Source organism: Falco punctatus (genome assembly GCF_963210335.1).
Source record: "Falco punctatus genome assembly, chromosome: 2".
NCBI lineage: Eukaryota > Metazoa > Chordata > Aves > Falconiformes > Falconidae > Falco > Falco punctatus.
The window spans coordinates 47,042,648-47,055,894 of NC_137581.1; the positions used below are offsets into that span (position 1 = coordinate 47,042,648).

At 37.2% G+C, this 13,247-nt stretch overlaps 1 long non-coding RNA gene across 2 annotated transcripts in view; it reads left to right on the forward strand.

The window, feature by feature from the left end:
• The window catches only part of LOC308058529, a 92,311-nt gene that overhangs the window by 42,950 nt on the left and 36,114 nt on the right, over positions 1-13,247 (forward strand). The window contains exons 1-2 of one of the 2 annotated variants that reach the window (XR_013925861.1): positions 1-9,204; positions 9,843-9,913. The exon at positions 1-9,204 is cut by the window's left edge and continues 42,950 nt beyond it. This is a non-coding gene — a long non-coding RNA (uncharacterized lncRNA). Of the gene's footprint in view, positions 9,914-13,247 lie in introns of both variants that reach the window. The other variant, XR_013925860.1, reaches the window with a different exon arrangement.

Consider the following 13,247-nt stretch of genomic DNA (forward strand, 5'->3'; position numbering starts at 1 on the left):
TGGTAAAAGGCTAGATGTTTAAAAACAGCAGATCCTAGGCATCTCAGATTAGTGGACACTTTAATCAACTGTCCTTTGGTAAAACATCCCTCCATTCAGAGAACAATTTACAAATACCAATTAACGCATTTCCAAAGTATGCTACCATGTGTGGATTAGCAATGTAAGAAAGCTCACAAGAAAATTTGGATTTCTATTTTCTGAGCCATGGATGTGGCCTTAGGAGAAGAAAAAGCACCAGACAGCTCTTTATTAATGGAGCACTGTCACACTGCACAGAATGACGCTGGGCTTCTTGGAAAAGGTAGTAAGTGATCACATCCTTAAGCTCTACTTCTTAAAAAATATGTACAAGAGGATTAAGTGAAATAATGCAGGCCAATAGCTCTCAGGTGTTTGTTAACTCTATCAAGTCTTATTTTGTGATATTCATAGTAAGGAGAATTTTTCCACATAATCATAATTTCTTTTTACTTGTGGTAATCTGACAGAACCCTGCTCAAGGCTCTTTAAAACTAGCATATCAGACAAGGTGTCTGTTTTTGAGATTTCACCCCGCTGCCAAACTTCTTTCATGCTTAATACAGAAAACAAATATTTGTATGCAAAGGGAAATCACATAACTCAATAAATTAAATGCATGGATTTGGGTCTGCATTGCATATTAAGATAAGTTTGGACCCGCATGTACCAAGGAGACGTTACAAGCTAAAAAGGAGATGAAGAAGAATGAGGCAAAAAGGAAAATTGAAAAAAACCCAAAACACAAATACAGATTCATGAAAGAAAACAATAGAATTGTTTTGGAAGTTTGAATGTTCAAGACAGACGAGCCCTCAGGCAGGGCTGACTTGCATAACCGACCTTTACTGGATTTGGCAGATATAGAGACCAAGTGTGACAGTGCTAGACGTAGGAGTTGTACTAAGCTGAATCATTCTTCAGCAGTCACTCTGGTATACTGAACTAGGCACAGACAAGTGTTCCTCCAGCCTCCAGTGAGCATATTTCTGTTATTAACCAGCATTTCTGTCTCAGTCATGGAAATGGATGTTATTGATTTTGGCAAGTGAGGATCCTCTGTGTGTTTCTTGCCCGACCCCTCAAAAGTATGTGTTGGCATTATCAGAAGATCAAAGGAAAACAGGGTTTATCTCATCAGATAGTCATCTAGTGCAATCTAATCTGAAGAATTTCTTTACTATACCTCAGAACTAACTGACAGTTTTTCATCATCGTGAATATTTTTATTAGGTGATTGAAAACATTTGAGTGCAGCTTTTTCATTAATCATGCCCATGTGTTCTGAATGATATTTGATCTCCTTCATTCTTTTATTAATGTATTTAGCAATGTTTTTTATTTAGCTACTATTTGCAAGGAAATTTAGGACCTCAGTGATGATTTTATGTTATTCATTGTTTTAAATAAAGTGAGTTATGAGCTTGAAAGTGGACTGTAATTTTAAATTATATGGCTTGTAGCTTGTTAGATTAAACCAACAATAAAGATAGGCCAATTAGATACTTTTTCTTTAGTTAGCTAGTCTAAATAGTCTCATGATAACTGCTAAAATTCTTCTTGGAATTACTGTGACACTGCATCTAAGAAAGGAAAAGTTATACCATGCTTTAGTACTTATTATCAAATAAACTTTCTAAATGTTTGCCATCTCCCACACTGATAATAGATTCCTTATGTGGTGTGGTAGAAAAAAACTACAGAGCAGAGGTCAGAGGACATTTCTAAAGGAACAATCTGCCCTTCTCACTAAATATGTTTTCCCTTCAGCTATGTAATTTTCACATGAATTTGTAATCTAAATCCATTGATTAAGTACTTCAGAAATATCCTTAGTATATCCATATGTTGGTTATCATTATAGCATCATGGGAATCATAACACTGTCAACAACTAACTTGACAAATATCTTGGAAAATTCTGTGTGGCTTCAGTAATATAAGGGCAGTTTATATGGGAATTTGTTTTGCTATCTAGGTTATGAACACTTCAAGCCTAACTATACTACATAGTTTATTGCTCTTACTGTCCTTTTAACAGCAATGGTGGTTTTTTTTAATTATTATTCTAATGAGTCTTGAAATGTTTCTTTCATTCTTATGCACAAGTTCCAGATACTCTTATATCTACAACAGATGCAATCAAAACTTCCAATAAGCCTCAACAAAACTTCTGTTTGTATATGTCATTGCAAAATGCCACAATAGAAACAATAAATATCCCAATATAATCAACAGGCCTATCTTTCCTACTTCTCCCAGTTTTTCCCCACATTTAACAAACAATTGGAGCTGTCAAATGCAAATAGCGACATTTTCCTTTTTCCTTTTGGCCCAGTGGAGTTTAAAGCTCAATAGTGATGTTCTGAACTCTGGCCCTAGGGCACCATCCGCTACTACGTGCAGAAAGCCCAAAGCATTAAGTTCTGGAAGGGAGTCTTTGTGCTAAGCCATTTATAAGGTGGAATAAAAGCAGCTGAACTGATTTTGTCCCTACTAGGGAGATCTGACCGGTTGCTGTTCTTTTGTACTACTTAAGTACATGAATGGCATAATGAAACAACCTTTTGAAAGCAGCAATTTAAAGCAGTTTAGAGAAAATATTTTTTCCACAAAACACAGAGCCTGCAGTGTTCTTTGACACAAATGTGTACCATTTAAGCCATGATCTAGAAAATAAAACATTCAACACTGGCATCTCTTGGAAATATGCCATTTTAATGATAATGAAGTAAAGCAAAAAATTAAAAATTGAGAATGTTTGGAATTATTCCAAGTCCTTATTTTCATTGTTTATAACACCTGACATTCAGGTTGTTTTCCCTTCTGAGCTCCCACCACCCCCTGCCCCTTTCCTCTAAAATACACCGAAGAAACACTTAGGACTCAATTATCTAAATTTAGAAATGTATTGCCATTTCACACAACCTAAAGTATCAAACCTTGAGTTACCTGCATGGAGGTTGTAAACCTGATACAGCGTTTATGGGAGATCATGGGACTTGCTGATGGAAGCTGGACACCAGATAAGGTATCCTGGGGCACCTCCAGTGGAGTCCGCTTGAAACGTCTTTATACAGACACCTATAATGAAGCAGCTGAATTGGGTCTGAGGGGCAAGATTCAGGTCAAAATTAGGACCTCTGCATTTAGAAGCCTGTGTGTGGGTGAATGTATGCTAGCCGAGCATGGAAATCTAGCCTCTGCAGTTGATAAGATCTGGGGAGAGGGTTTGCAGAGCAAATACAGAGTGTTACTTTAGTGGGGGCTGAACAGTCCTGCAGACTCCTCTGACTTACTGGCTTGGCCTCATACAGGCACATGCTGTTAGCTGAAATGCCCCAAGGCATGGCCTTCAGCTGCTGCTCCAGAAAGCTACAAGTCTGCCATAGACCTGCCTCGTAGTTACCTCCTCTGTAAACACCTGTTTTCAGGCGGCTGAACCAAGCTTTGGATGTCCTTTGACTGTGATGGGGGTTAGCCACTTAGCTTGCAGGCAGACGCCTTCACAGACACCTAAACTCAGGTATCTTAAACGGGAGCTGAATCCCAGGCCCTGCAGCAAAAGACTGAATTGCACTGATTGCTGGATGGTACAATTTTTATCATGCAGGGGGCAGGATGCCTAGCTAGTCTGAATAACTGTGTTCCCATAATAGAAGCTAGCGCTTAGCACTCACACAGGGGTTGGTAGCTACTATTGCTCCCAGTCTGCAGAAGAAAGAAGAGTAGGTCCTTGCTCTACTTCACACAAAGTACCTATGACAAAGTTTCAGGATTAAACACAATTCTTTCTTCTTTCTCATCCCTATCTTGTGCACAAAAAAAGCAATCTCCTTTCAGTAAAGCTGAATTGAAAGTAGATCTAAAGCAAATAACCAAAATTATTTCAAAATACATAAACCATGAGACTCAACTAGCTTTAACCTTCTTCATAGATTCAAACAGCTGAGGAAAAAGGACCTGCTGAAGAAGAGCTTATGTCTGGAGAGCCTCCCCAAACAAGTTAGTTTAGAGTCTTCAAATAAGGTACATCAAAATCAGTCAACTTTTTTAATGTTTACCCATCAAAGCTATCAGAAATGTAAATTACATTTTAAAAATGCTGGTGGTTTCCTTTAATCCCAGATTCTTACAACAACCATGTCTGCCTCAGTAACACTTATGCATGTATGTAAGAGTTACATTTAAAACAAATATGGAAGAGATGGGGCTGGATGAGGACTCTTGGATCACTGAGTTCCATTACTAGGTATTTATGACATCAAACAATCATTTTTCCACAACTTCTACCCATTATTCTTTTGCAGCCATTTGCTTATTTCTTCATGGATGTGTTATTATTTTCTATCGCTATAAAATGTTCTAGGAGTGCAAATTTGGTACAAGCCATTCTCTGTCATAATGGTGATAATGGGACAAATGTGAATGAGTTCTGGCTGGTAACAGAGAGACTTCAGCATAGGAGAGGTTAGGATTCCCTGGCTGGTATGTAATATGGATCTTGAAGCAAGGAATATTGTTGCTTTTAAGATATGGGGCCACTACAATGAGAGCTGGACCTGGGTGAAGGAATTGGCATTACCACCAGTCACCTCTCACCAGGACCTCACTTAAAGGATTGGGGGTAGAAACTTGTCCCCCTCAACCAGGGTTGGCATTCTTAACTCCCTTCTCACCCACTTTTTCTTTGTTGAAATTATGATAATGATACTTTTTTCAGAAATGTTATACTTTCCTTTAAAAAGTGTTTGTTAACCTCTAATGAAACCCAATGTTAATACAAAGTAGACTCCCCATTCATCTGTGATAGTAACTCTTTGCTATACCTCTTCCCGTCTGAACTTACTCTTTCCAGAAAATAAATAAGCAAAGCAGTCCAGGCTATTGCAGACAAACTTCTACTTGTCTTTTGTAAAAAGGCATTGACACTCTTTTATCTGTATTGAGGAATACAACAACAAACATACCTAAGGATTTTTGGTGTTTTTTTTTTCATGGCCCCATCACCTTTGTGGCTCATAGTTCCCTCAGATGAAATCAATCTCACACAGATATATCTAACTAGTCAACCTAGGGTTGTTTTTTATGGTTGATTTAGATGAACAGGCACTAAGGAATCACTAATCTTGCCATTTCATTTCAGGATGAAACAGACTGTGCCATAAAACTGCTGCCTATTTTTCTCAGTTGACTGCAATGGTATACATCTGTCTTTGGTCAAATGAGTTTCTTTTCTTGCAGTCAGTGAATAGGTCTTTCCCATCTCTTTCATACCTAACCAATAAGCTCTAGGAAAAAATCTTTTTATATGTCTTGAGTCTGTGTGATTGAATTTAATTGGATTTTTTTCTTCAGTTCTCAGTGTGACCTCATTCTCCCTTTATGATATCCCAATTCATCCTCTTTGAATACATCCCAGAAATTTCAGTTAAAAAACCTTGTCCACAGTCTCTTATTTTCAGAGCCATATCAAAAATGAGGTTGTTAAATCAGATCCTTCTAAACTGACCCTTGAAAACACTGGGAATAACCTGAAAACAAAGGGTTCCATATCTAGACAACTTAATTAAGAAATTGCATGTAAATAATTTCCATGACATAGTTACCTTTACCTCTGCCAGTTTTCGCAATCATTTATGTTCCTTCTCCCGGTCATTTTTACTGCTGCTTCAGTCAGTCATCTTCATTACTTCCTCATATTACATACCCTTGAAGGAGAAACGAAGGATATGCATTTCACAAACCCTCTCTTTGACCTGCTCTTCAAACCCTCTTAATTTCTATGCTCTTGTCACTGAGATTGGATTAATTTGACTCTATGCTTATATAAAAGGTGCAGAAATCTATACCGGAGCTTCTCTGTCAGCTTTTTGCCTGGCCTGTTGAGAGAAATAGGCGTTTCTTAATTTCTCTTTAAAAATTCCTACATTTTTAAGTGTAGGTGAGAGTCATTGCATTGAGTGACTAAACCAAATCTTTTCTGTGTCTGATTGTTTATTTTTAAGTTTCTCAGATAACTGTCCACTAATAGAGGATGGAAGTTGGGATTCTGCATCAAAAATTTAGGCCAAAGCCTCTGTCTCATGTCTGACATAGTCATGGACTGACTTTTGAAAATTAAAATCTGTAATCAAATCAAGTGCCAAAACAAATTCAGTCATCCTCAGATGAAACTTTTATATCCAGGGAAATATATACCCAGGAAAATTATGCTGACACCCACTGTTTGAAATTTCTCTTTCAAAATATGTAAATTTTAAACAAAAATAAATTTTTGCACCTTTTTCAGAAAGTTATATTTTACATTGTTTTTTCCCCACATGTCCCTTGTTGTACCATTCCTTTTTTTTCAAAAAAGAAATTCACTGTGCACCATGATTACATAATCATCCACCACAGCCAAAAAGAAATAAAAAAAGAAGGATGACACACTGAAAGAATAATTGTCATCTTCAAGAGAGTTGTTTTCATCTTGGCAATGATCTTAGCAATAAATGTTGCAGTTTTCAGAAGTGATATTTCAGGGCTCTAGAGGCCAAAAATATTTTAGGAAATTTAAATTTTCATGGAGAAGAAAAATCCACTGAAAAACATCCATATTGGAATGAAAGTAAATTAATCATGTAAACCAACTGGAAATTCCAGTTTTGCTGGATTTCAGTTAGGGGATATGACACAACAATCTTTTTTTGAGTGTAAAAGTATAAATTCTAATATTCGGGGCCTTATATTGAGAAACCTTTGGAAAGTATAGCTGTATACTATATCCTTGAGCATACCAGTGGTGACAGATTGAGAAAGACTTGTTTAGTCTTGTTGAAGTCATGGCATGTTTAATGAAATGTCCCTTAGTCAGTAAAACACTAAAATTTGTACTTACCTGCCTTTAAGCAAGAGAAAATTTCATAAGTCTTGGATAACTGTATTAGCTTTTTGCTGTATCAGGAACAACATGCTCAGTATTTTGCAAAACTGAATTCTGAATCAATTATAAAAACTTCCTGTGGCATTTCATTTTTTCTTGGATTTCTTTTACAAAGAAAACCCTGAATCAATATTATTTAGTGTATGTTTGATTAGACAACACCTGAAAATCCTATAAATGAGTTACACAGTTAATGTTTAGCAAACCTTTTCATTATTTACTAAAAAAAATGTTGATTAAGTCGTGGTACTTATTGTACCTGCATTATATTGTCTATGTTTCTTATTCTGAAAATTATAAAGGGTAATCATAAACTACAATGTATTTTGAAACAAAAATTAAAAATTTGTCTTGCTTCTCCAGGAGTATATTGCTGTCAGATAAGCTGATGCCTTACTCTTGGATTTGATTTTTTTTCTTTAATGCTGAAAGTACTCTATTGCCAAAATTGGGCAAAGATCTCAAAACCTAGAAGTCTGAATATTGCTGCTATATAAGTCCAAAGGTACAGAACATGAGCAGCCATTTCAACTGGTCTGAATCATGTTCATGAGTTTCTCTGATTTATCCTTCCATTGGCCCTTCTAGGAAGTACTTTTTTTTTTCCTTTTGCCCCCTGTCTTCTATATTTCATTTCATGTGTCTATCGAGGCTATGAAAGATAAAGCTATCTGCTTTCTTCTGCAGTAAAGAACTATATGGAATCAGTTCACCTGTCTGTCACTCCTCATTAAATTCTTACCCTCTTCATTCACATTCTGATCTTTGCAAATGAACATTTGCTTAATAAATGTTCCCAAGACTAACAGTGCAGAGTGAAAATCCCACACAGCAGTAAATTATTAACTCAGTCACAGGGGGAGTGCCATATATGACTTTTCAGAATGAGTTATTATGTGGATCATCATGTAATTATGAATTTTTCAAGCCATGATAGAGGAAAATTGAATATTTAATATTTTATGGACATATTCTGCACTGAGGACATCTTTCAAAATTTTATGATAATTTTTGGAGTGAGCAAAGAGCAGAACAAAAGTTACAAAATAATTACAAAGTGGAATATTTAATCACCATGGAAATTGTTGGCGATTTCTCAAATTGCATAATATAATCAAGGTCGTGAACTTTTAATCACGATGTATTCAAATGGAAAAAATATGTGCATTAAAATTAATCTACAAGTATGTTTTGATTGTTTAAAGAGATGAGAATATGAGTTTTCATACTGTATTGTGCAATAGATAGAATGATGTAAGTATTCATGGCAAGACAACGGGCTGTCAAATGCTTTTGAATAGTCATGGATTGCCCCTACATGGGGCATTTAGAAATACAGAAACATGAACATAAACTATGCTGCTTGCTCCAGGAAAGCTTGCTGTGAGCAGGGAACATGAGGGGGAGCAGTGCAGGTGCCTGAGCATAGTCGTTTTGCACAATTTTAAACATCCTGGGGTATTCACAGCATCTGTGTGAGACTGGCAGAGACAACACACGGTCTGTGGGAGACCAGAGCCCTTCTGAAGCAGCAGCTGGATGCCAGGCAGGATATCCTAAGGCATCTGAATGGTATTAGACACCTATGTTTAGGCTTTTGGATCACTCTTTGGGAATCAAAGCTGAAACCATGTGTATTTTAAATGCCACTAAAGTCCTGCATATGGACAACAGACTCGAGCTGTGAACTTTGGAAAGCAAGAATCACTAAGGAAAGGAAAATATTTACTTTTTATTGTGATAAACAAGAATTTGAACAGAAAATAAGTGTTTCTAAGGCTTTGTTTCCAGGGAGGAAACAAAAATACATTCATCAAGCACTTGATAATAGGTGAAACGAGATGTTGTTGTTTTTTGCACTTTAATAACCAATCAACTTAGTGCAAATCTACCATAAAAAAACCCAAGTATTGTTTTCCTTAGCAGTCTTTTACACCCTGCCCGAAAACCTGCTGAAAACCAAGGTAAGGAAAGTATGAAAGCTTGAGAAGCCTATAGAGCAAACCAAAATATATATAGTAAGTACATATTAGTCTGGAGCTACTTGTGGGGTCATGCATATTTACAGATTTCTTAATTTTATTTATTATAATTTATTTGTTTAAATAATTTACTCCATGTGCATTACTAAAAGGTGCCTTTATGCCACACATAAAATAATTCACAGTTAAAATATAAATTGTGTCTACTGTTCCAGATTCCAAGACATCAGCCTGACTTCATTTGCCCAGAAGGTTAAATGATGGAAGCTAAAAGGTTTGGACCAGAATGACCTGACATTGGCAGTGTGCTCAAGTCTTAGTTGCAAAGTGCATACTTAAAAAACACAGCAGACAAGGGAACTAGTAGTTTTCACCCAGATGCTGACAGGGTCCAAGCCACCCAAATATTGAGAATTCCCACATTGCCTTGATTCATGACTGTCTGATTCCAGACAGAATTGCTCCCTGCTCTTGCAAAGTGAGTAGATGAAGGCAGGTCCTGCAACACGCTGGGCTGAGAAGAGTTACTCAAAAAAATTAGTGTAATATATCCTTTTATTTTAATAACATTATCTATATATCTTTGGGTTGTGTATGGACATGTTTGTACATTTATATACACGTAATATATAATTTTCAATATGATGTACTACTGAACGTTTACCTGAACACTGCTGTGTTCCTTACTCCAAGGACAGCTCTCAACACCATTCAGAATGAGGCACTTCTAAAATTTCAATCATCTTTTGATTTTGGAAAGAAAGTTAAAAGGTGTCTGGGAGAAAAAGAAAACATTTTTCTTTCAAAGTACAAATAAATCTAGACTTTGTAAAATGCTAGGAGCCAAGTACTGCATGTCAAGTGTGTGATTACAATATACAATAATAAGAATAATATTTCTTCTCTCTGCAGGAACATCATTGATAAATGACCTGGCTCAAATCCTGTGATGATGTCAATAATGAATAACAATTCCAGTCAAGGTAATTACAGTTTTTCTACCTGTAATTACATGGGCAGTTTCAAATATGGACAATACCTTTTGTTGTTTCCAGTTTTGATTATGTATTTGGATTACTACATGCTATTAAATTAATTGATCTCTCCAAAAATGACTATCAAAGACAAATTAAGTGTACGAAGGTCTTGGGAATGAACGACATGTAGAAATGTTATTTCTATTAACATTTTGAAATAGTACGTTTGCTTAATGTTCAGCAAAGAAACTTCTTCATATCTTTGCTCATGAAACTAAATAACTGGTGTTAGGATCAGAAAAGCATGTCATCTATTGGCTAGCTGGTGCAGTGTTCTGGTGACATTGCCTAGGTGTTTTTACCTTCATGTGGATCTCCAAAACAAACATCCTGAAACTCATCTCTGCAATTTCTCTGCAGAAATGAAGTTTCAGGTTTTCTCACTGTTAGTAATCTCTAGCCCTGACAGTTTGTGGTGTGGACATTTCACAGGTCACAGTGACATCCAGCCCCATGCATTAATGTCACAGTGCCACCTCTGCCCCTTCAGTAGCACTCCAGGGATTTTTAAAGCTAATGAGCGTTTCTAGCTGTAACAGCAGAACAGCAATCACAGACAAACGCCCAGGTGGATTTCCTTGCTTGCCTAGGCATCTTTTTAAATGATTTTATATAGCAACCAACCATGCTGTACTTTTAAGGATGCCTCTAGTGCAGGGGTCCTCAAACTTTTTAAACAGGGGGCCGGCGCGCGGATGAAGTGGCAGGCAGTCATCTGCGGCTGCTTGGTTTCCTCCCCAACCCCTGGCGGGGGGGGGGGGGAACGGGGGGGACGGGGGATTCTGTAAATATGGGGGGGCGGATTGAGGACCCTGGGGGGCCGTATCCGGCCCGCGGGACATAGTTTGAGGGCCCCTGGTCTAGTGATAAATCTTCTTCAGCCCGTTCAGGAATGTAGATTCCATGAGCTTACCAAGTGTGAATTGTTTCGTATTGAAACCAAAGCCAAAACCTTTACTGGAAATGTAAAGCAGCAGCACTAGGTCCCTGAGCCAGTCTCATATCACCAAAAAAATGGTCTATACTAAATTAATGACCAGTGTAGAGTACCATAAAGAAATACTATAGAAAACTGATATTTTAAGTGGGGTCTGACTGGGAGTCACTTACTAACAAAGAAAAATGAATGCCCTAATTTTGCAAAGGCACAAACCCCAAAAGCTTTATTTTTAGTATTAAAAAACACTGCTCCCAATCACAGTGAACAGAACAAAGTCCTGACTGACAAGGGACATGCACAGCATCCCCCACTACATTAGTGTTTTCTTTGAATAGTAAACAAAAGCCATATTTAGCACTTCCATAGCACTTTATATGCTCAAAGGACTTCACTAACCATTACTGGCATATCTAGACGCTTCTTATATGCAGATGAATGCAGATATGACAGTAGGCATTAGAAGGCAGGATATTAGAATACATTAGCAAATGGACAATAGAAAACAGCTGGTTTGACTGACTATGGGGGATCTGAGTCAAGAGTAGCGGTTCTGATTGCCGTCATGGCTTAGAAACTCATCATTTAATTAACAATATAAATATTTTAGAAATTAACATTTTATAAAACCACAATAAGAGGTTCCATTTTGAGAATGGGAAAGGATTAATTCACAGTTGGCTGCACCGATGGCATCCAGCCTTCATTTACTTGCCTTACAACAACACACTCGGCGAGAATTAATACAGCACAATTCACACCCTGTCATGTCTCATTACTTAATTATGAAATGTCTGTAGTACTTTGGACATTACTGCGCCTGTTTGATTGGCTGTGACTGATGTCATACCCACTTTAATACTAGCTGGTACATGCACGGATAGGCCTGTCCTCCTCCTCACCATTTTCCTTCTTTCTATTCATGAATTCTATTTCATAACAGTAATAATATACTCCAGGCGGTGCATTTCCAGGGAATTATTGCATTTCTCAAGTGGGTAAAGTCATTTGGCCTTTCAGCCTTATGCCTTGCAACACCTTCCTAGGCATGTTATAATTGCCCAGAAATACGCTATATCTTGTATATTATAATTCTTACATGCCACTGTTTCTTTTTCGCTTGACCAGCCCAAATAGACTCCAATAGCAAAAGAGAAGTTGTCAGGTGCATTTTTTTTCAAATGGGTCTCTCAGATGTATTTGCAAGACATGGAGTGTCTCATGCACATATAATTTAAATGCATTAATTTACAAATATTAATCATTTAACATCCTGTAGAAAATATAATGGCCACATTCTTACGTCCCTTGGCAATTCCAGAGCACTGTCTCCTGTATCTCTGAGGTGGCAGTAGCACAAGACGACACACTTGATTTAATAAGAATGTAGAGCCACATGCAGCGATATGCTTAGATATTTTTAAGAAGTGAGATTCTACAGTAAATGTTTATGAAAGCTTAAAAGGAATCATTTCTGTAGAGCAATCTTTGAGTCTAATGATTAAAGAAAGTACAAGACATTCTGCTCGGTTTATGGTAAACTACTGAAGTTGAAACTTACTTTAAGTAGGAAGAGAAAATAATTTAGGCATCAAAAATATCCTCAGAATTAAACAGCAAAAATTCTTACAAGATATTTCTAGGCCCTCCAACACAGAAGTCCGACATACACACTTATGGACGAGAAGAGCTGGACTGAATCTCTTCTGAGTTACTAGGGTTCACTTTTGAAGGTATGATTCAGCCTGCCATGAATATTTTGTACTCCTGTAGTAATTTTCAGCTGAATACTTCTAATAACTCAATGAGCTTTAATGAATCAAGCCTTCTGGCAAAGTCCAGAAGGAAGGTCAATTTAGTAGAAACTAAATTATGGCAGTTTGCTAGGTTAGCACTTGTACCTGTAATTATCAAATGGAAAACCACTCTCCTGCCAGAGTCAAATATTCTTCCAGTAGTTCCATCCTTATTTTACTTTTTGCTTCCTCTGTAGGTGACATCTGCCAATGTCTGAACTAGGGCTGCCCTACACTTAGCCATAATAAATGTAAGATTGAAGGATGACTGCACAGTTAAACACAAACCTGTGCCTCGTGGTGCTTCATGCCCCCATCCTTTCTTCCCATGTCTGTTACAGCCATACCTCAGATGCGAAAAAGTACTGCACAGTGCCTCCTCTGAAACTTAACCAGCTCAGGTGCTGAATTCCCCTCTATTAGAATGAGCTGATAAATAAAATTAATGAATTAGTGCCACAGCCAAAAGTGAAAACATTTCGGCAGTTGAGAAGTGCATACATTTGTGCCATCTATGGCAAAGGGCTGTTAAAGCTCTGAAGAGACT